Here is a 27,169-nt window from a genome sequence, read left to right on the forward strand (position 1 = left end):
AGTTTTTGTTCATATGTAAAATCTGCAGAACTGCAATGATCTCAAAATAAAAACACTGCCAGGCTTGTCTAGCAAGTTACTGATACTTTTAATCATACCGCATAGTCTCCATTGCAAGGATATCTGACAGTGCAAAAGTTTAACCCTCTGAGCTGTTAACTGAGATTTTTTTCCTGTGGACCAGGGGTTTTATTTTCTCAGCCTTCATTTCCTCACTTTCTTAACTTAACCAGACAGTGCTTAGGGACTATTATGAAACTGAGTTAGGCTCCTCAATGGTCTCCTGAGGCTACTCCATATGACCCTATTCTTATATAACTCAGAGGTCTGTAACCTTGCCAAGTTTGAGACTTATATTTAGTCACCATGGGTGTAGCAGATGACATGGTGATACAGTGATTCATTTATATTCCTGTTGTTGTGTGTCCTTGTGATGTGGGACAGACAGTATGGGAATAATAGCTTCAGTTGTCAGAGGTACGGCAGCACTCTTGCAGAAGGACAAAAAGTAAAATAGCAGTTCAATCTTAGCTGGTGGTTTGAAGGAGTTGAATAAATGTGGAACTATTAAAGAAAACACAGTGCAACTGAATTTGAAGCTGAGCATCTGTCTTTATTTTCCTTTGCAACTATCAGCATAAAGTTGGGAAATAAGGGCTAACCCCAGACCAAAAAGGGTACCCAGATTCCTTAGCAAGCCAGCAAAGGGTATCTTATCAATATGAATCTACTCAGCATTGGCACACCACCTCTTTGATTTCTACACAGACCAGAGAAGGTCCACTCCAAAGGCTTTTCAGGAGAAGGTAAAATCCAAGAGCAAAGGCAAGGAGGAAGGCATTTGTGTAGACATATTGCTTCAGACTTGCCTTTTAGATTAAGTGGATGTGATTACATATTTCTTATACTGCCATACCTGTAAATGGATAAAAAAATAAGAAGTCATTGTGATGCCCCAGGACTGGCCCAGTAATCAAGGAGCCTCAATCCTCACCACTGGCAACAGGTAGTGGACATACACACTGGAAGGATACAAGTACACACACACAGTAAAGTGCAATTTCCCTTAAGAGCATACAGAGATCACAGTCAGTCTGGGGCTGGTTTCTCCTTCTTTCTCCAGATCCCCAATAAGACTCCCCACTGTCACAGCTATAGAGTTGAGATCTCAGCTGAGTGGCCAAGCTAAGACCTCCAACACTATCTCTGTCCAACCAGTGCTTTGTGTCCCTGCCCAGGTAGCTGATGCACATACATACTTTGAGATTTGATTTATATACAAACACACACACACACACACACACACACACACACACACACACACACACACACACACACACACACACACCTGGGAAAGGCTGGCACAGGTTTACTAGCTATACCCCTTCTGCCCATACTATAAGGTAGTTCCAGCTGCCACCAGACACTACTTATCAGCTAATTAAGGCCCTTAACAAAGGGTGTCTAATCCTAATGTGTAATGTTACTATTAATCCAAATGGTAGTCTGACCAAGAGCAAGGCTATTTAGGAGTGGCCTGTACAGTGTCACGAAATACATATGCAAGCACCCTCAGAGCTTAAATCTTCTTCTTCTTCTTTCGGCTTTTTCCAGGTTAGGGGTCGCCACTGCGGATCACCTGTCCGCTCATGATTGGCAGTGGAGTTTTACTGTGTCGAGTTGCCAGCCCGGCGCCCAACCTTCCACAGAAGGCACACACATGCACACACTCACACCTAGGGCCAATTTAGAGTGTCCAATCCACCTACAGCATGTCTTTTGGGATGTGGGAGGAAACCGGAGCACCCGGAGGAAACCCACGCGACCACAGGGAGGACATGCCGACTCTGCACAGAAGGCACCCCAGCCGAGAATCGAACCGGAAAACCTCTTGCTGTGAGGTGGCAACGCTAACCGCTGCACCACCGTGGCCACCCACCCTCAGAGCTTAAATATGTCTCACAAATATCAGCCACAAAGATAGGTTTAAATATATTTAATAATAAACAATAAAAAAACAAGACAATACTCAGTAAACAAACAGTTACCTCTGTGCAGGACAGTCTCAAATAAATAAAGAAAACATCTAAGCTATACTTCACTATATTCCTAACTGTATATAAGAGAAATTACTGTATCCTAGACTTACTTACTCCAAGGTAAGTGCAGATGGTGGTGATGAGTGGATGTTCTTGTTAGGTCAAAGACAAAGTACAAAATGCACAGTCTCTCTCTGACAGAGTTCTTAAATTAATATCAAATATTAGTGCTGGGTTAGCTTGGATGACATCACTTTTTGTTACCTGATTTTAGTTTCCAAGCTAAACCTCGTTTGTCAGAAACTAACAGAATTTAACATCTCTGGGTTAAAAAATACCTATCTCTCAGATGTTTGAAGACCCTGGAAGTCATAAAACAATAAAACACTTCTGCATCTCAAACCTAGTAATTACTTCTCTTCCAAGACAATACAAAACTTCTAGCTATAGACATTGTGTCTGCTACTGAACTTGAAATGAGTCAAAGCAAAGACAAGTCAAAGAAAACTTTATTGCCATTCAGAACTACACAGCAGTGTAGCTGAACGAAATTACAATGCTTCATTCCCAATGCAGGAAACAGTTGCACATACAGACAGAGAAAAATTAATAAAATGTCAAAGTAGAATTGTAATAAGTAGCAATTTGTAAGTAAAGTAGGACAGCAGTGACCCACACCCATCCCAGTACATGAGACAAGGAAGACAAGGAACAATATGAAGGTAATATTGTCAAAGTAAAATTGAAACAATAGCAGCAGATCTATGAACAGACTGAATTATTGCACAGTTTGTATATTGCACTTTACAGTCCTTTAGTGTGTAGGTGAGCTACCTTAGTATTGCACATCCATAAAATAAACTCCTTGATAGGCTAGTTATGTAAAAGACATCATGGTTTGTTTTTCCCAAGAGTTCAACAGTCTAAAGGAGAGTGGAAAGAAACTGTTTATAGTCTGATGGTCTTACAACACAGGCTTCTGTATCTCCTGCCAGAGGACAGGAGAAAATGAGGGATAACTTTTATAGCACAATCTGAAAACAATTTAATTTCAGCTTATTTTCTTGAAGTTTTGCAAGTTAACCCTCTATGTTCTAGTTTTTACTGTTAAAACATATACATTTACACAATTACAATAGTTTATATATTGTACATTTATATTCTAAGCCAGCAGGGCATGCTCTGGTTTCATTTTAGCTCAGTACTTTATACCTTTACACACACTTCTGTATGAATCATATCAATAGTCACAAATAACAGAATTATTTACAAAAGTCCAGATAGCTGGGCTGGCAGTATTTCATTTTGTGATGGTCATAAAACAATCAATAAAGTGTATCTAGATGTTCTGTTCACCTGGTTATTTTGCCATTTTGCCAAGTTGTATTATGCCGAGTCTCTTATTTAATTATATTCACAAAAACTATTTATTTTGTTTAATTTCTATATTATTAATCTTAACAGAAGTGGTAATGCATTTTCTTATCATCTTATAGTTCTCAGCATGAAAGAGATATAGTGTAAGCTGGTAGTGTCCCTCACTACTTTCAAACTTTTTTATGTAAGGAAGTAACAGCAGCCTTATGGTGTTCTGAAAGACAGCACCTATGCCAGTGGTTATTAGACTTTTTTATATCATGGCACACTTAGTAATATGGATTTTTGACATGGCATATCCGTATTCTGAAGTAAGTCATTATGTTCAACATTCAGAGCAACAAAAACATTTAAACAAATTTTGCATATCTTGTTTTCACATGGGAGTATGGGCTTGCTTTGAAGTGCAGTTTTTGTTACAGTGAAGTAACAAACGTCTAATGCCTGTAAGAATTATGATTTTTTTATCTAATGTTATTCCCATTACTTCCTAAAATGTGTATCTGCCTTTTAATGAAGGTGTTGTAGAGACATCCTTGGTTAGAAATGGGTCAGTACTTTGTTTTCTAATTAGCAGTATATACAACAGTAATGAAAGAAGATGAAATAGTCACTAATCTTGACTTTTGGTATCAGTTCCAACACTCTCTATTAATGTGGGTAGGGAGGGGCTTAAAACCGATGTCAAGTCTCTCTTCTCCATTCATCTGCAAAACACATACAATTCTTTTGAGTATAATGTCTAATATTTTCTACAACTATTATATTCTTGAAACTCTGAGAATTTGTATCGTTTGTTCATTATTTTATATACTTTATAATGATGCACTCAGATGTTCATACTTTAAATTATCATTCTTAATTTGCAATCTGTCATACTTTTGTTTTATTTATTGTATAATGTTCACTGCTTCTCTTCGATGTATGTTTAAGTGTTCAGCTAATACATACTATAATAAGTTAATGCTGAAGATGAAGATGAGTACACTTCCAGGCTAGATCTATACTAATGACTTACCCTACTAATTACTGAGAGTTTTGGAATTATTTTGTGCAGTTTTCTCAGACACATGATATAATTTATAAACAGAAGTTTTGCTAGGGAGGGACAAAGGGGGATAGCTGCCTCATGCGCAACAGTGTGCATGATTAGCAGTTATCAATAGGGTTTTAATACAGTACTGCCATTCTGAAATGAATGCCCATGCTGTAATTGCTGTTAGTATTGAAGTAATGTTTAGTGGGTGACATTGTAACTATAGTAAACCACTTACTACAATGCACATTTGTGATCTGTAATTGTAGCAAGCTGTTTGCTACAGTTTAAAATACAACTTTTTCATTCTTTACTGCTCAGCTTAAGAGTTGAGGAATGCAGATCAGGGAAAACTGATGTTCCTCTATAGAGTGCCAGATCAGGGATCAGGGAACGGACCTTTAGTTTTGCTCCTGCTCCTTAACTTAGAATTGAAGGGTGCCAGATGGAGGAATGGTATCATGTGCTACAAGAACAAACTATGGCTCCGGTTTCAGGTCTGTATGTCTCATTGTTCAGGTTCTCATTTTCTTATTTCTGCTACTTTCCCAAATTTCATCTTTCTAAATTTTACTACCTTTTCCAGTGTCTTCTGTTTTGTTGCCTTCGTCCTTTTCTAGCTTGACCACTTTGCTGCACGTATTCTGTTCTTCCAAACGAATTCCCTTTTCAACATAGTTATCACACTCTTTGCAACATCAGAAAATAGAACATGTACCATGAAAATCTCAAAGCATTAAAAATTGTAACAGAGGGTCAGAAAGAGGAGCATTTTCTTGTCTTTCTCAGAATAGAAGAGCTTTATATTCTAGACCCTATGTAGTTAGAGGTAGGACATCTTTGTATAGGCTTAGTTTATTTATTTAATAAAGTATGTATGTACCCATAAACAGGTCTAACTTTATGAGGGACACCAGAAATGTAGGTGGAACAAGACTAAATGAGGACTGAAATCACAGTGCTATGCATACATTATAGCAGTTAAAACATACAGGGAGTCATGCTGGGGCTGTACAGACATCAAAGATCAAAGTGACAAAAAGAATTTTCCCTTTTGCAGAACTTTGCAGGCCATCACATCTGTTATGTCTAACACTGCGTGATTAATATGCACACACACAACACACACACACACACACACACACACACACACACACACACACACACACACACACGCGCGCACACTCGTTTACTCATGTATTTGAGCAGATGGAAGCAGTTCAGAGGGCAACAGACAGTACATCTCTGCCCATGTGCCATGGCACACCATTTCAGAAACACTGATATATTCAGAATTTCTATGACAGATATTTGCTGAACTGATTAATAGTTTTTTAATCTTCTTAATAAAAAGCATATAATAATAATAAAGCAAATATATTGACTACACAGATCTATGATGAGAGTTACACAGGTACAGTACAGTGTGAGGAAACATGCCCATAGGCACATGTTATGATTATATAGACCACCAGCTTAAAAGGAATTAAGAGCTATAAAATTGCACTGTTCTTGCTAACTATATATTCATTTATAAATTGTGCATTATCCAATTTGCATTATGACTGTTTATCATTAATGACATGTTTAGCTCGAGCTTTGCAACTGCTTACATTTCTGTACCCCTTTTCTTTTCAAGCTAGTCAATTGCTCACACTCTTGTACCCTTTTCTGACTACCCCTGATCTTTATAATTACTTTTATTTTACAGTCCCACCATCACTTCCAGCACAAGTGTTACCCCAACCAGATTTGGCTGTCAAGACAGTCCAATCCTGTATAGCAGGAACTCATAAATTATAAACCACAAACAACAAAATCAAAACACAGCAAAAGCAAGAGACTCCTGGAAAAAGACCCCAGTGTATGTTCCTATTGTATAATTTTCATTTGTCACTTTTTATTCCGCCAGAATGCTCCATTCTTTGTTTTAAGCTAGTAGCACTCTCACTAACCAGGATCCTACAGGCACAGACTCCCCCATACCCCCAAACTGTGTATTTTTAACTTTCTTTCTTCTCTACCCTTACATCCAAAAGTTATGTTAGTTAACCAGCTTCCCTGAGTAAAAGAAGCAAAGTAATACATAAAATAAAAACAAAGGGAAGCAAATAAAACAGTTTATCTAGCTCACTCTAACAGAGGAAAGATAAAGTTTTTCCACTTCTGCTGACAGTAATCACTTACATTAACCCATGGCTTTCTAGGGTGGCTGATTGGTTCTTGTGCTACCTGGACAGCCTTGTGGTTCTACCCATTCCGTTCACCCTCAATCCACTCAAGCTTACTCATGTCCCCTACCCTACCCTCAAATCTCACCCACCCTAACACCCCTACATTTATTCTTATCCACTGCTCACACCTCCTCCACTAGTTATCCAATCACAGCAGTCACAGCAGTCTAAACACTAATTTAATAATTTAACCACACCCCATAGAAGGGACTGCTTTCTCATTCTAACTGCAGTCACTGCCTACAAGATCCTTTCCCTTATTAACTCTTCCCAACACCATCACAAAGCCACTGCTCAGTTCTACCTCAATTACTAACACAGTGGTGCTACAACACTTTTCATTACTCACTTTACTTATTACCCTCAACCTACCTAAATCCTATCATAACCAGCAAGTTAATACTTTATGCTCTCCCACTGATGCACACCACACCTCATACAGCTTTAACCAATGTTGTCATATCACCACACCTTTCTAACTCAGAACTTTTCTTATTCATATATACACATTCACAGCTAAAGTCTTAAACACTACACAAATATGCTAAGTTAGTTATCAAACTTACACACCAGTTCCTCTTATATCATCTTATATCCCGGATCAAACTAAGCAGAGACATACACCCCAATCCTGGCCCTCAATCACCTAGCCAAACCTCTCTCCCTCAAAGAAATCTATATTTGACAAATATCACCAATCTCCCACATAATAACTCTGACCTCCTTATCTTAAACATCATCCAAGTAGCATCTTAAATAAAACACATAAATTCCATGCAACTCTCACCCAATATTCCCCCAGTCTAGCAATCTTAACTGAAACATGGCTAAAACCCCACTTACCAGATAGTGAAATCCTAACCCATGGGTATAAAATCCACAGACTAGACAGAACGCATAAGAAAGATGTTGCCATAGCCATAATATACAAAGAAACCATTAAACTGGGACATTTTCAACTTAACCCCCCCCCCACAAATCTCAGTAATCCTGAAATTTTAATCTCTCACAACTTAACCCTAAAAAGCATATCATTATCATTGCCATCTACATCCCCCCAGACAACAAGCCATCCATTATTGAAGGTCTCTTTGGTTGGTGTGTTACAACCTTTAGCCAATAAACTATTATAATGGAAGATGTCAATTAGGATTGGTCCATCTTTTCTTCAGACAATCCATCCTTCTTTATTAACCTCCATGGTTTCTATAAAATAATTTAACCCCCACCAGATTTGATAAACATTCCAAAAAAACAATCAGTATTAGAATGGACTCTAACAAATAAACCTTCTTTCTGTAACCAAGCTGGTTGTCTCCCAGACAGCCTTAGTGACCATCTACCCACTTACCTACTAAGGCAATGCCCTTCGAAAAGCATCATTTACAAGCACATCCACGACAATTAAGTTCCTCCTGCAACAATATGACTGGTCCCTTTTAAAACATCTTCACCAAGATTTGGCTGTTCAAGACTTCAATGAAAAATTCCTCAGTATACTAAACAACCTAGCTCCCCTTAGAAAGATCCGTACTAACTCTAAACAGATACCATGGCTTTCTAATGACACCAAGCACATCCCCAGGGAGACAGAGTCTGGTCTATCTATCATAACACCAAAGACCAAACCTCATTCTGTCCTTCTGACAATTATGAAACTTAGCTAAAAACAAATCAGGCAGGACAAAAAAGCTATACTACACAACAGTGCAACAAAAACAACAAGAAAATCCCCAGAAATTCTGGAGCTCCATCAAACAACTGCTTAAGTCAGGACAGAGCACAACTCCATCTCCAAACACAACAAATACCACAGACAGTATTGCCTCTCAATTCAATACACACTTTATCAACTCTATACTATCCTTAGCAAAAAACAAAAGCAATACCCCCTCTCTGTTCCCACAGCCCCAGAAAGAAACCTAAATTCCTTTTCTAACAAACTAATTCAAGAAAACACCATCAAAAAACTTCTGTCCAAACTGAAGTCCACATCTCTTGCTGCCAACCAACTATCCAATTAACTCCTTAGATTAGCAGCAGATGCCATCTCCTACCCCATATCCCTACTAATCAATCATTCCATTGCTGAGCAATATATTCCCAAGCCTTGAAAAATCTCTTATATCATTCCTCTACACAAAGGTAGTATCTCCACTAAGGTTTCAAACTACAGTCCAATTGCTATCCTCCCATAGCTAAAATACTTGAAAAATGCATACATACACAACTACCTACTAAATAATAACCTCCTATTGGCTTCCCAATATGGTTTTTGACTAAAACATAGTACTACAACTGCACTTGTTAGCATTACAAACTTAATCAACCAACTCAGAAATAACAGCCAGCTAGTCTCTTCTATCTTTCTGGATATGTTTAAGGCCTTTGATACAGTAGCTCACCAAAAACTACTCACTGTGGTAGCTTCCTTAAACCTTATCCAGCCTGCTCTCTCCTGGTTTCTCAGATATTTATCTGACCACCAACAGGCAGTTAAGTGGCAAGATGAACTCACTACCCTAATGCCTGTCAGAGTGGGTGTACCTCAAGGTTCGTTCTGGGTCCATTACTCTTCACCATATTCACCAACAAACTCAGCACAGCTACCCAACATGCACCTACAGTACAATAAACAAATGACTCCACCCTTATATGTTCAGCCTCCTCCTTACCTGAACTCCTAAAAACAAAACCCAAATCTCTCCAAGATATCGAAAATTATCTCTCAGACTACCAACTGGCTTTCAATCCAAATAAAACAAAGCTCATGCTCTTCACTAATAACAAAACACCCAATCATTCTCCCCCTTTCACAATCTACTCTTCTAATAAAACTAAAATTGAACCTGTCCTTCACACTAAACTGCTCAGAGTCATAAATGCCAACAGCCTAAAATTTGATAAACACTTATCTCTTACTATCAGAAAGGTCCATATTAACCTAGGGTCACTCTACAGAGTTAAACTATACCTGACCGACTCCACCAGGCACTCCATAGCCAAGACACATCTAGTCTCCACCTTACTATACGATTCATAGTGAAAATTGTTAAAGCATTAATTAGCTTGATGTCATGTGATTTTTTTAATTGTATAAAGGTGGATGTATGCGTTACTTCAGTTTGAAGAAGTCTCAGTGGATTGTAAGAGATGAAAGTGTTTACTGAAGGAGTTTTGTTTTATTAAAGTCATTCTAAGTGATTTTCTATTGCCTTTCTCATTGTTTGTCTGCTATATGATTCACCAATATTCACTAACCTCATAAAATCAGATTTAAACAAACTGGAGTCTTGCTACAATAAAATCACCAAATTTGCTACCAACCTCCTGTACAGGAAACATCATTGCACAGCGCTATGCCAACTTAAATGGCTCCAACTACCTAATCTTCTATCCCTTAACCAACTAACTTTAACCCACTCCATCTTTCACTACCCAGATCACTGCCCTGCATTCAAGAACCTAGTGCTGCCCCACGCCAACTCCAGACTCCTAAGATCCTCCAACAAACTACTACTTAAAGTAACTAAGTCCAACAATTGTCATGGCAACTCTTTCTTTTCAAAACAAATAGCTAAATCCTGGAATGCCATGCCTCATTCAATACTAAACACTACCAACACACTAAAATTCAAACAACCTCTTAGGGAACACCTAACAAATAATTGACTCTGCTTCTGCACTATGTCTGGCTGAGGATAGTTTTCTTTTTCCAGCTCTATTAAACAACCACACTATTTCCTTCTCAAGCTTAATCCAATTTAAATCTATCTATTTTTGAACTTCCTACCACCAACTTCCTAATCTACCAAACAACTTCCTAATCTACCAAGCATATATCACTCTATCCAGACCAATTCTATCTATTTTCAACGATGTTCCTAACTACATAGTGCGTACAAATAACTTTGGCTACCATGTGCAACAATTAGCTGTTTTTTATTGTACATTTTTAATGTATGTCTCTCTATATATACAAATTACGTCACAGTATCTAACCATTATTCAATAATTTCTTTTCTCCAATGTAATGCACTTGCCAGTCTAGTAATTCATTTAACTTGTCTTTCTCTGCCACAGAACTCATTTTATATACTTACTTCTTCATTCAAACAATGTTATACGTAACGGCCTATGCAATGCTTTTTTAATAGTGTTATTTTAATTTCTTTCTTTTATTGCATTCTTGTTATATTTTGTAATGCATTATCAGTATTGTTTTTGCTGTCTTTTTGGTAATTGAGTTTCACTAATATGGAACATTTCTTCCTGGGCCTGTGCTGAAAAAGGACCAATGGCCCAGTCGGTCCTGCCCAGTAAGCAAATGTAAAATAAATAAATAAATAAATATACAGAACAGTGAAGCAACAGAGTAGATGATCTCAACTAATCAACAGTATAAAATAATGTAATAAATTCACAAATTAATTTTGTGACTTTCTAGAGTAGTACATATAGCATAATGCTGAATGACATGAACATATTGTTTATTTTTATTTATATCACTAACAAAGCAGTCTGCTGCCTTAGTGGCTCAGTGGTAGTATATCTGCATTACAGTTCCAGTGTTTGATGTTCGTTCCTGAACTCTGGTGACCTTGTTCATATTTGAAACAGGGCTGTGGAATAGCTAGCTCACTTACCCAGTTAACAAATAATTAATACATAAAAATGATAAACACAGCTGCTTCTTTCCTGGCCCTACCTGCAAGCACTGTCTTGATTAAGTGACAGAGTCCTACAGTTTTCTGTATGACATTGAGAGAATGTGACCCAAGAGAAGAAACTCATTGGCATCTCATAGCCTGGACTCTGGGTACTAAAGCGTAGACTCTAATAATGATGACAGATTTTTGAGTCTACTTCTATCGGTTTACTATTTTCTCAAAAGTGGGCAACTAATCTCAAGGTTGTGCAACCTCAGAGGATGTCATATTAAGCAAGTATTGCAAGGACAAATCACCATTCGTGAGAGTGGGGGGGGGGGTTGCCTGACATGATAACTGGGGCGTCTGTCTTTAAATTGTCTTTAAACTGTTTGTATTTCTCTTTTGACAAAACTGCCTGTCAGTAGAAACAGACTTAAAAAAAAATTGTACCATATTAGATTATGTTCCTCAAAGAATTGCTCAGAATATGGTGATGTCCTGAAATGAGGAACTGATGCATTATGAGTTCTTCCAGAAGGGTAACAAAGGTTATTAAGTGAATAAATTTGCACCTTAATTAATTAAGCAAATTTAGTGACTGTTGCTGCTGGCCTGTAGGTCAGTTCCTAACAAAAGCTAATTTTTATTTCTAAAACTGCTTCAATTGAAATGACTAGCATGTAGTAACAAATTATTGACAAAGGACCATTCCATTATAATCAGAAGGAAAATATATTCAGAATGATATACTAGTCTCTATCACTCCTGAGCAAATAATAATCTAACATAACTGTTTTATATGTAGAGAACAATGCATTCTGAGTTACTGAGAAAAATATACTCAGTTTAAATGAATTATGATGCTCAGGCTAATCTGAATGTTAGATGCCACATAACCTATTTTGCTGTTTTTTCAAACAACCTTATTGTTCCCACAGTTCTTTAGGATGGAGAACTGAAGAAGGTGTTTACCAAGGCTTTCAGATGTCAAGTTGTCTGCCTCACCTCAAAAGTGTTAGCAACCCAAAAGTACATCAGGCACCTCATTTGGAAGTTGTTTTTTATCTCTGCATTTATACAATGCATTAAGGACAGTAAGAAAAGAAAAGACACAATGACTGACCTGAAATAAACCCTGTGATGACCTGGTGAGGAAAATGAGCTGCCAGAAATATCCTGGACAAAGAGACACAGATTTGAACTCCCAAAATCATATCCACAGCAGGCTGTGAGTGCACCTAGAATGAAGGAAGGAAGTAAGGAAGGAAGGACAAAATTATATGGTTTAGTTAATAAGTAAAATGAATAATTATTGAATATAACTCCACCTGTACTGGTAGTATCATCATCTTCTTTCGGCTGCTCCCGTTAGGGGTCGCCACAGCAGATCAACTGTTTCCATTTCTTCCTGCCCTCTGCATCTTGCTCTGTCACACCAACCACCTGCATGTCCTCTCTCACCACATCCATAAACCTTATCTTAGGCCTTCCTCTTTTCCTGTTACCTGGCAGCTTCATCCTTAGCATCTTTTTCCCAATATACTCTGCATCCCTCCTCAGCACATGTCCAAACCAATGTAATCTTGCCTCTCTGGCTTTGTCTCCAAACCTTCCAACCTGGGCTGACCCTCTAATATACTTATTCCTAATCCTGTCCACCCTCGTCACACCCAGTGCAAATCTTAACATTGTTAACTCTGCCACATCCAGCTCAAACTCCTGCCTTCTTGTCAATGCCACTGTCTCCAACCCATATAACATAGCTGGTCTCACTATCCTCTTGTAGATCTTCCCTTTCACTCTTACAGGTACTCATCTGTCACAAATCACTCCTGACACTCTTCTCCACCCACTCCATCCTGCGTGTACTCTCTTCTTCACCTCTCTTCCACACTCACCGTTACTCTGAACTATTGACCCCAAGTATTTGAACTCATCCACCTTCGCCACCTCTACTCCCTGCATCCTCACCATTCCTCTATCCTCCCTTTCATTCACACACATATATTCTGTCTTAGTCCTGCTGACCTTCATTCCTCTTCTCTCTAGAGCATATCTCCATCTCTCCAGTATCAATAAAGTTAAAATGATATTCTTAAACTCTGAAACTTTATTAAATATTTATATACAAATAATAAATGGTAATAAAGTTAAATAGAACTGGAGATAAGTTCTCTTACATCTGAATACTCCATCACTTTAAACCAATATTACATTCTTAACATACTTGTTTATCCCACCCTGCATCACATTATAAATAAAGCAATTTAACTAATTAATATTGTGAAGGCCTCCTGTTTACTATGGCCTTAAAGGTCATATTATCATTCAGACCAAGTTATCAGTCTGCTTGTAAGATTAACTGCTAATAATACTAATTTTTATCAAGTCTCTCTTTTCAACCTCCTCTGATTCACAGTTCCAGTTTACTTGTAGTTTGAAACATAAATTTAATATGCTCATCTTGTTCATCTGAATGCTTATAGAGTACATTGTGGGATAGTTTTTTACTGAAAACATGATGGGATTCATATATATGGTCTTTTGGTTTCCTTATAGGTTTCCATGTATAGAATACATTATATTTTTATCCCATGCAAGGTACACTTATGCATTCAGTATACAATTTAAACTGATACCCATGACCAGTAACTAGATGGATAAAAGCATCTGATATATTTATATACTGCATGCATCCCACACATATTTTATTTTATTTTATTTATCCTTTTGATAACCAGTTATGTGGACTGGCCCTTGGACTCTTTTTCAGCCATGAGCAAGGCACATTGGCAGTATACAAACATGAGCAAGGCACAATGGCAGTGTTCAAACACAGAAAGCCATCAGAAGTCATACATAATTTTACATCACGTATTACAGCAATGACAAGATGTAGCAGAGATATTTAAATGCACATGTATACAGCTGCAGTGTGGGGAAGTACTTCTCTTTTTGTAACTCCATTGTCTCTCATCAGATTCCTCATGATAGAAGTCTGAAATTGGTTGAAGTATTAGTTACACTCAATAAAATTATTATTATATTGCAGTCAGTTACAAAACCATTTCAATGATCTTTCTAAGTATGCAGAAGACATTAACCAGTTAGAAAACTTAAACATAAAACCAAATACCTTTCTTATGGGTGACTTCAGGTATCAAAAATAAATTGGAAAACATAATATCAACAACAAATCTGCACAGAGATTTCTAGATTTCACAGATGCCAGTATACTTCAACCAAATTCTCCCCTTGCCCACCACACCTGTTAATCTTTTTGATCCTTCCTTAATAAATGTTTCCTCCTCCTAACTTTGGCACTGTCATCAAGGACGTTGGTGCCTATGCTGAGAACAAACTCTCCTTTGATTACAAAATCTATGTGCTGGTTAGAAAATCTTTCAACCTTACACATCTTATCCTCTGATGTATCTCCTTAATTTCCAAAGACACTGCAGTGTTACTTTATTTCTTCCTTATTAGGCCTATCATTGAATATAATGCCCCATTTGGCTTGTACTTTACTAAGCGCTTAAAAAAAAAACTCAAGAGACCCCACTGTTTTCAAATTGAAAAGATCTCAGGTCACAGTACCTCAGGCTCTGGCAGACTAAGAGTCCTGTCTCTGTACTCTGTGTCATATTTACAACTGAGGCATGACTACTGCTTACCTTTCCATGCTATGAATGACCAAGCCTTCTTTCAACTCTGTCCCTTCACCACAACAAAACTAGATGGTTTGACTAACACCTAAGCCAACATATTCTCATTTCTGGAATAGGCTGCCCTTATATATCAAACAGAATGCTTCACTAATAGCCTTTAAAAGCAGGCAGGATGACTGATGAATAGATAGATATCTAGATACATAACTATGTGTGTATATGTGTGTATGTATTTTATATATATATATATATATATATATATATATATATATATATATATATATATATATATATATGGGGCTACTGCTTAACATCGAAAAGACAGTAATCTGAAATTAAGCAGTAGACCCTACACTTCAGCGAAAGTCCACTTAAACAAAAGTGCACTTTCGCTGAAGTCTAGTACCCAAAAAAAACCCAGCAAAACATGTTTTATATATATATAAATACACAAATGTACACAGATGAACAGACACACACACACACACACATACACACACACACACACACACACACACACACACACACACACACACACACACACACACACACACACACACACACACACACACACACACACACAGACACACCTCTCAATCTCTCAGCACAAGAAATCTGGACAAAACCAAAAACAATGGGGGAACAAAGGCCCAAAAATAAGGACAGATTTTTAATATTTCTCCTATAAACTTAAAAAGGTGCTAAAATAATGGGTTTTGTGTTATTATGTACTTTCTGAAAGACATGATGTTTGAAACGGTAATGTCTCATTATTTAGTATTATTTAGTGATCTCAATCCTCAATAATTTGGCAGAAAACCACAAATGTTATGAAGAACAGACTGAAAATATGAGGCAAAAATCTGGACATTCTATGAAATTGTGGGCAGTTGAGAGTAATGACACACACACTGCATGTGCATATGTATATACAGATAGAAATTCAATGTGCACTTACTTTGAATTATGTTCTTTCATGTATAGTACACTGAAGAACAAAACAATTGAAGACACCAATGCTAACATACATATTCCAAACACAAGACTGACAAAACCAGACAAAAGGCAAAATCCCTCTATCTTCAGTATTATTTAAACTTACATATTCCAAACACAAGACTGACAAAACCAGACAAAAGGCAAAATCCCTCAATCTTCAGTATTATTTAAAGTTACATATTCCAAACACAAGACTGACAAAACCAGACAAAAGGCAAAATCCCTCTATCTTCAGTATTATTTAATCTACAACAAATGCCAAACTTCAACTAACTCTGTTTGAACTGCATTTTATTTGACTGGTATAATTCAAATGAAATGCACTTGAACAGACTGCACTTCAACCAACCATGGGGTCCTGTATATGTATGTACCAAACTCTAAAGATGATTCCTTCATTCTGCTTGTAGCCTAACACTGACTCCACTTGTTTCATTTTTGTACAATACACTTAGTCATAATAACTTTTATTTGTAAAGTTAAGTTACACCAACAATGATATGTTCTGTGCTTTGCCTGTTCTAAGTATCCTGGGTACGAAAGTCTAAAGACCAGTGATAATGGCATTTGTTACCACCTCCCACCCAGGTCATTATCAAGAAAATGATTGTGCCAATGTTGGTATGTTGGAACAATTGTTAGTGGCTTGAAAGTTGTCCATAAGATGTTACAGTGCAGCCATCAAATATCAAAGACTACTTGTTAAACAAACAATGAGCATTGATGAATAACTGCAAGTGGCCGCTGGGCAGTAAATTACAAAGTTAGGCTGATTTTCATTGCCTGGAGCTCAGTAAAATATGAACAAGCCTGTCACAATGTTCAGTGACTATGGCATTATTGATGTTATGGACTGGTTACTGAAAACGAATGAAACAGTATTAGTGCATTTCCACAGGCCTCTAGAGATTTCCAAAACTGTAAGTTATACCGAAGTACAATATAGTAACTCAGAACCTTGTTATAAAGAAGTTCATTAAGTCATTTTCTGATACCTGCTTTATACTATTTAAGATAATGGGGAAACCAAAGCCTATAACAGCAAGCATGAGCATTAAGGTAGAAACATTACTGGATGGGACGGAAGTCCATCACAGGATACACATATCTACTGAAAGTTTAGAACGTCGCATGTCAGTACATGTCTGAGATATGAAACCAGAGACCCTGACAAAACCCAAAGTAGTCTCAGGGAGGAAGTGTAGAGTCTGCACAGATAGCACCCTGGCCATGAGCAAAACTAGGCTGTGAGGCACTGCGAGTTAACAACACTAACAGAATTACCACAGTACAACCTAATATAGAAGATGTAGGAAGTATATTTCCAGCTCATCCTCTAATTTCTCTATAGCCAGATCTACTGCTGGAGATAAGCAATCAGGAAAGCCATAACATTAATGAATTTCAACAGAAACTCAGGTGGAGAAACAGAATGCTGCGATATATGAAGCATATCTGATACAAAATAATGGTATTTTGCACTGCCTAATTTCATAGTTTTTAATGTTTAATACAAACACTGCAAGTTATAGTTGACTAACCCATCCATCCATCCTCAACCCCTTTTTCCATTTTTGAAGATGTCGGGATGTCACTTTAACAGTGACAATCATCTAGAGCCAAGGTTTACACTGCCGGGTAACTAGCCCTGCCGTGGTGGTACATCCATACCACACACTCGCACACAAGCTCACACCTAGGGTCAATTTAGAGTGTCACGTCCACCTGCTGCATGTGTTTGGAGTGTGCAGGGAAAATGGAACACCCAGAGGAAACTCTCGTGAACAAAGGGAGGACATGCAGACTACACACAGAAGGCACCCCATCTGAGAATCAAACTGGAGGACTTCTTGCTGTGAGGAGACAATGCTAACTGCTGCACAACTGTGCTGCCCCTAAATAGCTGACTAATGACATTCTCTTATTTCTTCTAGAGTTGCCTTATATCTATTGCATGCATTCTCTGACTTCCAAATTATATTTGATTACCTTCATGCAAAAAAATAGATGTTTACAGTGATTCTAATCCTCATCCAACCCATTTTGCATCCCCTTATCTCTGTGCCTTTCAGCTTTTGTTATTCTTTTTTAGATTTCTCCTCCCTCTGCTCCCTGCCCATTTGCAATCCACTGTGCATGACAGAGGCCAGAATAACCCCAGTGAACACTCTCAAGGGTTAATAAAAAGTTAATAAACTTTAAAACCCATACCATTGGTTGAGCTTTTGTTGCTTCTGTAGTAGAAGAGTTAGGACTGCAGTGACCATTACATAATAAACTCTAACTGACCCCATTACATGTCCAGACAGATTTCCTGTCAAGGAATGGATCTTTTACCTGATTTGTAACAGATAGGAGGGTGGAATATGTGTCTTGCTATCTTACACTCGAGAACAGTAAAAGGTATCTTGTAAATTAGCTAACATTATTGTAGCTTTTATTAACTTCTTGTCTGTTGCAAAGTATATTTGATGAAGTGTTGTCAGGAAGAGAAAGGATGCATTCTCCAGTTCAAGTCTCTTTAACTCCAGATGGATTTTAAGTCCTCTGTGGAAAGGTTGAACTGTCCATTTTCTGAAAGTTGTACATCCCCAAGGCCAGTCTGGTTGTTCTCCTGGTTGCTGGTCTGTGATGCAGCTGTGACTAAAGCTGCAATCATTTCTGCTGTAGTCAGGTTGCCATGCATCAATCCTTTGTCTTGGCACATCTCAGCCAACTGGATCCTTGTCAGCTTGCTATACTCCTCTGCTGACATCCTTGCCTGCTCTCCCTGACTAGCTAAGCTAACACAAAATAAATAAAACTATTGTGATATAAACCTCTGAATGTCTACAGTGTGGCTGCTTGAGAGTGCACACACCTTCTTTAGTGACCAGCATTTACAGGCTACAGGAGTTCAATATCCACACCACTGAATCCTAATATGTGGATAACCCACCCCTGCCAACCAATAATGTGATGACCCACCACTGGACTAGTAATCAAGGAGCCTCAATCCTCACCACTGGCAACAGTGGGAGACATATAATGGGAGGATGACAAGTACACACACAGTATTTCCAGATTCAGCTCTCTGCATCAAGAAGACTTTCCCTTAAGAGCAGACAGAGATTGCAGTCAGTCCAGTGCTGGTTTCTCCCTCTTTCTCCAGATCCCCATTAAGACTCCTCACTGGCACAGCTATAGAGCTGAAGCATCAGCTGAGTGGCCAAACCAAGATCTCTATCACCCTCTCTGTCCAACCAGTGCTTCGTATCCCTGCCCAAATAGCTGACACACACACTCTTTGAGGTTTGATTACACACAAACACACCAGGGAAAGGCTGTCACAGGTTTACTAGCTATGCCCTCTTTTGCCCAGACTATAAGATAGTTATCACTCCCACCAGCCAACTTCTTATCAGCTACTTTAAGGCCCTAAACAAAGGGTGTCCAATCACACTATGTAATATTAATATTAATACAAATAGTAGTTTGATCAAGAGCAAGGCTGTTAGGAGTGGCCCACACAATGTCACCAAATAAATATCCAAGTACTCTCAAAACTTAATTATCTCTAGACAGATCAGCCACAAAGAAATGTTTAAATATATTTAATAATAAATAATAAAAGAACAAGAAATTACACAGTATATATTCACAGTGACACCAGAGTTCAAAATCACAGGAAATATTTAAAACAACATTGCTGGACAGTCTCAAATAAATAAATAAAAATATCTAAACTAAGCTTCACTATATTCCTGACTATATCTAAGAGAATTATATTATTCCATAGTAACTTACTTCATCAGAGCAAGGCAGATATGTGTTGAATGCTTCCTCTTGTTGTCAGGTCCAAGATAGAATAAAGAATGCACTGTCTCTCTCAGAGAGTTCTCAAATTAATATCTCAGATATTACTGCTGGGATAGCTTGCAAAATATCATCATTTCTTGTTGTCTGACTCTATCCCAGGTGAAACTCCCACTGCTGGAAGCTGGCGGTATTAAGCATCTACCTGTGAAAATGCATAGACCTCAGATCTTTGGCAGATGCTGAAAGTCATAAAACAACTGCATTCCTTCATACTTTCAGAGGTAGTAATTAGTTCACTCCAAAGACAATACAGAAACCTTCTCAGCACAGACTCTGTGTCTGTAGCTGCAATGAAAACTGAAAGATACCATCTTTAATGGCCTAGCCATAAAGTAATTTAATTTCAGATATTTTTCTAACATTTACTAGACTGGGGTTAGCCTCCTGTTTCTCAGTTTCCACTGTTAAAATATATACATTTAAACAGTTACAATAGTGCATGCATATGTCTGCTCTTTTCCAGTAGGGCACACACTGTGGATCCATTCTAACCACAAGCCTTTTGCAAATACCCTTTTCAACATGCACATCTGCACTAGCAGTTTGATATACACATGACATACAGTTCTAATACATTTATAACACAAGCATCTTACCCAAATCATTTCAATATGACATATAATTATTTACAAAATTCCAGCTAGCTGAGTTGGCAGTATCTCCTTTCATCACAACACGTATCAGCTTACCCTCTGCCAACATGTCACATATTAGCACACTGTATACAGCTGCAAAATAGATTCACACATTGAATGTCAAAATAGGGCAAGTCAGTACTTTGTGCATAAGTTACCTTTATTTAGCTGTGTGCATAGCCTAATATATATAGACAGAGTTTCAATGGACTAGTTTTCAGGCCAAAGTGAATGTGACCCAGGAGGAGCTTTTGTATGCCTGGGACAGGGGTTTAGTAAATCTCTCTACATGGGTAGAGAGTAATATGGAGAAAAGTCATCTGTCTCAATTTGTATTTTTGTAAATAGCTGTATAGGTATTGGTAGACAACTTGCTGGCTGGTGTCCTGTCAAGAAAAACAGAGAAAAGAACTTCTCTGTTTATACATGTAGAGTTTTTGTGTTCATATGTACTTACACTATATGCCTTCCACTGTTGGCTTACATGTTCATCCAAATCTTATTAACCCTGCTGCTATCAACTTTGCTGCGTTGGAACTGACAATCACTTTCTGTCTGCATATTCCTTCAAATTTTGTGCATCCCCAGTGCACACTGACTGTTTAAATGCTGCCTTCCTATCTTTATAATATTCCAGTTTTGCATAGATATGCTTTTGTAAGGAAGGATTCCAGAATATATTTTAATTTTTTATGTAGAATAATGCTTCAGACTCTGGAACTGTTTATTACTGAATAAAACGATAGAGTAAGAGAGAGAGAGAGAGAGATAAGCAGATAGATTGCAAGAGAATTGATTCAAAGTTCTGTTCTTTTCAAACACAGTCCATACAAAACACAAAAATAATATACAAGATACACAGCACTAACTTACTGAACAACAATCTGAACTAATTGAGGCAAAATACAAATATAGCAGTTAAACCAGAATACACGCAGATATTCTCACACAACAAATTAAACTTACAGAAAAACAATATGAAACAATGGAGGTAAAATACAGCAGAGCAATTAAACCAGAATATGATGCAGGTATTATCACACGAGAAATTAAACTTACAGAACAGTGATATGAAATAATGGAGGCAACATACAGCAAAGCAGTTGAAGCAGAGCATATACAGGTATTATCACACAACAAAACAAACTTACAGTTACAGAACAACAATATGAAACAATGGAGGCAAAGTACAGGAGACCAGTTAAACCAGACTGATGTAGAAATTTTCAATAACTGCAGCATGATGGCACACTATCTAAGGTACTGTTTATGGATCTTTAGGAAGCATGAAGATCAAGAATTGCACATAGTTTTCTTTCATTGGATGTGCCTTTTACCTTCATAAAGCAGCTGCAGGATAATCACTAGCAAGTGGGAGCTGAAACAGGAGAAGTTTCTTTTGCCAAGAGCATTCCACACTGTAAGAATTTCTAGGGTGACAAGTCAGTGAGATGACATAAGGGAAGGGAAGTGAACAATAAAGTAGGGATCCCAGGTACACAGCCTCTGAAGCCATGCCATTCCATTGTATTTTTTGGCGGCATTCACTCTTTAAGAGTGGAGTCATAAAACCACCCAGGCCAAGCATGCCATGTGACATATTATAATATACTAGTACATCAGTGACTGCAGGCCACAGCTATTTGGGTAGCTTGTACATGCTGCTCCATGTTACCAGTGATGGTGAAGTGTGAATACACAAAATGGTAAAAAACAATTGTTCAAAGTATCAGTTTTAGCTAGTTCATTGAAAAGTGATATGGGCAACAGAAGTCATTGTAAGGTGGACTTTCTGCAGCACAGAAGTATTTGCAAGGGAGAAAGTACAGCTTTTGCAGAAGAGCTGGACACTTCCTTTCTGACCTTGAAGTATTAAACTGTTGCATTTAATATACAGGGTCGGGGAATGGTGGTCATATACTGACTTTTCCCCCATCACATAGCATAGAAGTATATTTGCAATGATAAAAGTTATCATAAATGTATGTTTCACTTACATTTTTATTTTATTAACGTAAATTATTTTGACATTTTTCACTATAAGAAAAACTTGAAGGTTTAAGAATTGCAGACATGGGCGCCCGCAGGTAGTGCAAGGTAGGTGCACTTGCACCCCCCTGGAACCGGCTGACCGGGAGATTAATTTTCTTTTCATTAAAAAAAAAATACATTTTTTTTTCTTTTAAGGGCATTCTTCTTTAAGAATTCCCTTTGCGTACAGTTGCAGTCCAAGGGCGCCGGAACCATAGACCGAGGGGGAGGGAGTGCCCCTCCACTTTTACAGCAATAAGATCTGTCTCTTGGGGAAAAATTAATGAAGCATTTTTCTTTAAGGAGCACCCATGCCTGTGTCGCACGCTAACATTTAAACACAAAAGCGCGCATGGAAGTTAAAGCATATTATACCATGATCCCCCCAAAACGTGCACGCTGATTGGCCAGCGTGCCCGTTGTAAATCGAGTTATACTAATGGAAAAAGGTCCGGTCGCCTGGACTTTTTTCCATTAGTATAACTTCGTTTTTAAACACTGTCTCGTTATGTTAAATGGGTTTAACATAGCGAGACAGCTTTAAAATAAGCAACGGAGATCTCCGTTGCTTATTTTAAAGCTGTCTCGCCATGTTAAACCCATTTAACATAGCGGCAGTGTTAAACGGAGAAAGCAAGATCTCCGTTGCTTTTTAGTGTCTCGCTATGTTAAATGAGTTTAACATAGCGAGACAGTTTTAAAATAAGCAACGGAGATGTCCGTTGCTTATTTTAAAACTGTCTCGCTATGTTTAACTCATTTAACATAACGAGACAAAAGCAACGGAGATCTTGCTTTCTCCGTTGCTTTTCCCAACTCTGATGTACTGCGCAGGTGCGCAGTACATCAGAACTGCCGCGGATGCCAAGACATCTGCGGAAGGGCAGTAAACAGGCATTATACTATGCCATTATTTAAGAAAAGTAACAGTTTCTTTTCTTAAATAATGTCATGGTATAATAGCAATAACCCACTTCTGGGTGTGGGTAATGCTAAATTTACCCACGGTTGGCTTTGTTTGGTCCCGAGGGCGAAGTAAATTTAGCATTACCCACACCCAGGCATGGGTTATTGCTATAGGAGTCAACGCTGTATGTTTTGGGAGAGTTTTTCATTGCTGGTGCTGCCTGCCACAGTAAGGAGAGACAGAGTGGATCTTACTTAGCTCGAATTGATGTGTTTTGCTGTCCACCATTGGTAAGGAGAGTTGATGCTTTGCATTGCTGCTATGCTGTCTACCGTCGGTAAGGAGAACTGATGTTTTGCATTGTATATTGACCTGGGTGGGCGGACCTCCTTTTGCTAATGTTCAGACTGCATTGAGACTGGTTAGCTTTGCACTCAAACTGAGAATTTATGGAGCAAAACTTTAATTTTGTCTAGCATTCTGTTATTCATCTTTTTTTTTTCAAACCGTCCGTATGCAGTTGTTAGCACTTCCCCCGTGTATGAAAGCTGGTGTAGAAGCATATTTTACAAAGAAGGGAAGTGCGCGCTGAACGCAAAGACCTATGGATGTCATTAAAAGTTACCTCCAGAATGAGATCAAATCCTTGTGTGCTTTCTTAACAAATGCTGGACTTTTCTTCAGGCATTCATTCCCAATAAATAAAAACTTCATCAGTTTGGTGTTTGGGAAGTCATTGCAGTTTCTGCAGTCTTACACTTTTGACTAGATAATGGGAACATAATATCATTAGGGGCAATGTTTTATCAAAAACATCACTTAGAAAGTTATTAGACTAAAACAATTTCCATCAGCATGATTTTTTTGAAGAACAAGAAATGTGCAAGCAGACTGCTAGCCTGTGTGATATGGGGTAAACTAAACTTGCAGTCATAATGTTGAGTTTTCCATTTTTTGGGGGAGGGGGTATGACACCTGCAGTAAATAAATGGAGAAACAAATATTCCATAATAAGTGTAATTTGCACATTAAATGGGCTGGACTTTCCTGGTAAACAAATGTTAAATAAATTAAACATTTTGCTGAGAGTTTCAGGTGAAGTGAAGTTTAGTGCTGCTTATTCCAAGCCTGTTTGGCATTGCTAGTAGCACAACAGGTAGTAACCTCACTTTTGATGCAGAAGGCTGTGGGTTCTACTCCCACAGTATGCATGTGGATCGCTGATACTGTGCTCTGTTGTACTTTAAAGGGTGTGGATGCTGCAGTCCTGTGAATGTCCTCCTTTGGACGAATTACTAGTAACTATGAAGCTGTTATCAGTTTGCCATCCATTCCCTATTGCAATATTACTAGCTTATCATTTTTTTTAATTTAACATAGGCAATTTATTCTTTGAGGGCAGCAGGCACTGAATTTGTAGAATGAATACTGAAATATAAAGTTGTTTTCTGGCAACAACCTCCTTACATTTTTCATAATAGCCTAAAAAACACAGATGAGGAACTTTCCTTGAGTTGTTTGTATCAGTCAATGAATAACTAACAGAACACAATCTTGCCAGTTATCAGCAAAGTTCTGTTACCGGAGCATGCAGAGTTCATGAGTTTTAGGACCATGTAATTCTGAATCTTTACTTCCATGACAGTGACATAGATATTGCAAAAACAAGTTAAGCATCAGCAAACATACAATCCAGCAAATGATTAGGTAAGTAGCAGGAAGGATAATGGATTTTTTAGAGGGAGTTCACTCAGTGCAATCAGTGAAGAGAATCTGTAAACCAGAACAACCAGAACAAATCTGTACTTATCTCTACAGCTGCAACTTACTGTCACAGAGAGCAGGCAGAATAGATATTATACAATGACCCCCCATTAATATTCCAAAACGTGCATGCTGATTGGCCAGCGTGCCAGTTGTAAATCCTACAATATACCAACGGAAAAAGGTCCGGTCGCCCAAACTTTTTCCCGTTGGTATAAGGTGTCAAAAATTTTTTTTTTTTTTTTAATTAAAAAAAACAAAAAAAAAAAACGGAGCAACGGAGACTTTCTTTTCTCCATTGCTTCCGTTTCAATGCATTGATGTACTGGGTATGCATGGGAACACAAGTCCCATACGCATGCACAGTACATCAACACAAGGAAGCAGTATACCACCACCGGCGGAAGAACAGTAATGTGCCGTTATACAAAGACATTATTTAAGAAAAGTAAGCATTTTTTTTCTTAAATAATGTCATTGTATAATAGCAATAACCGACTCCGTGGTTGTGGTATATTGAAGATTTACCCATGGTTGGCTTTATTTAATCACTCGGGCTTCGCCCGCGTGATTAAACCACACCAACCGTGGGTAAATCGTCAAAATACCACACCATGTGGTTGGTTATTGCTTAAATGTACTCTTTGGTAATTTCTTCTGGAAACTTGCAGTGACAGTGATCTAAGTACATAATAAAATGCTAAAGATCGAACAACACTTTTGTTTGCTACATTTTGGCAGTCACATGAGTATATTTTGCAAACTAAATGTCCTGCACCTTGATATAATCAGACCACCTCATCACTCTAACTGTATATTCATACAATCTTTCTCTTTTCTACTTGCATATACACAACATGTGAATTTCTGTCCCCTGTTATTGTATATAGCATATGTATGATATGGATTTGACTGTTCATGGCTATGTATGCATGTTTTTGCAAACTTTTTGTACTTCTCAAACCCTCTTTGGATTGTTTAAAAATTATAATTACATGCTATGTTGTTGTTGTTGTCTTTCGGCTTTTCCCAGTTAGGGGTCGCCACAGTGGAACTCCGGTCCGCTAATGATTGGCAGTAGATTTTGCCGAACACTGAGGTGCCAGCTTGATGTTCAACCTTCAACGAATTCACGCCCATTTATGCATGTCTTTCGAAAGCCCACCCAACCGCGGGGAGGACATGCAGACTCCACACAGAAGGCACTCCCCACACTCCAGCCGAGAATCGAACAGGAGAACCTGTGTTGTACTGGATTTCTGAGAAGTAGATGCCAAACGGGAGAGGACCCAGGACCAATCCCTGTGGGACTCCACTCGTGACTGGTCGGCAGTCTGACTTGGAGTCCACTACTTTCACACTGTGGGATACTGGGACAGCACAGGTTAATCAGCTAGCTTACTTTAAGGAACATAAGGGAATATAAATGAGCTGTTAAACCATTAAAACAGCATGCCACAGTGCTGAATAGCACCAGAGAAAGTGAGTCTGGAAAAAGCCTTTATTCATTAGGTCAGTAAAAGGAGGTAAAGCCCCAGGTACTGCCATAATCATTGAGATGTGTATTGTAGCCATTTATGCTAAATTCCTGTCTCAGCTTCAAAGAGTGATACTGTGAGAACCTAGAGTCTAGAGACCAGATGAGGTCATTCTGCAGGCCATCTTGGACATTATATTTTATTTATTGAGTATTCTGTTTTGAGGAACTTGACTAGAAAGACTTCTCACATATTTCATTGTGCCTAATTCTCCTAGATTGAGTCAGGAATGTAGTGAAGCTTAGTTTAGAGATTATTTTTTTTTATTGGTATGAGTCTGTCATCAATGTTATTTTTAATATTTCCTGTAATTTGAACTCTGCTATTTACTGTAAGCACATATTCAGTATTTTCATGCTCTTCTAATGTTTATTATTAAATATATTTAAAACTTTTATTGTGGCTGGTCCTTGTAGAAAGTATTTAACCTT

At 38.0% G+C, this 27,169-nt stretch overlaps 1 pseudogene; it reads right to left on the reverse strand.

Annotated features, from left to right (window-relative positions):
• Window positions 1-357: 357 nt before the first annotated feature.
• Window positions 358-27,169, reverse strand: part of LOC122787979 — a 41,839-nt pseudogene continuing 15,027 nt past the window's right edge.

The sequence above is a fragment of the Protopterus annectens genome, chromosome 13.part0, assembly GCF_019279795.1.
Source record: "Protopterus annectens isolate FY-2018-M chromosome 13.part0, PAN1.0, whole genome shotgun sequence".
Classification (NCBI taxonomy): Eukaryota; Metazoa; Chordata; order Ceratodontiformes; family Protopteridae; genus Protopterus; species Protopterus annectens.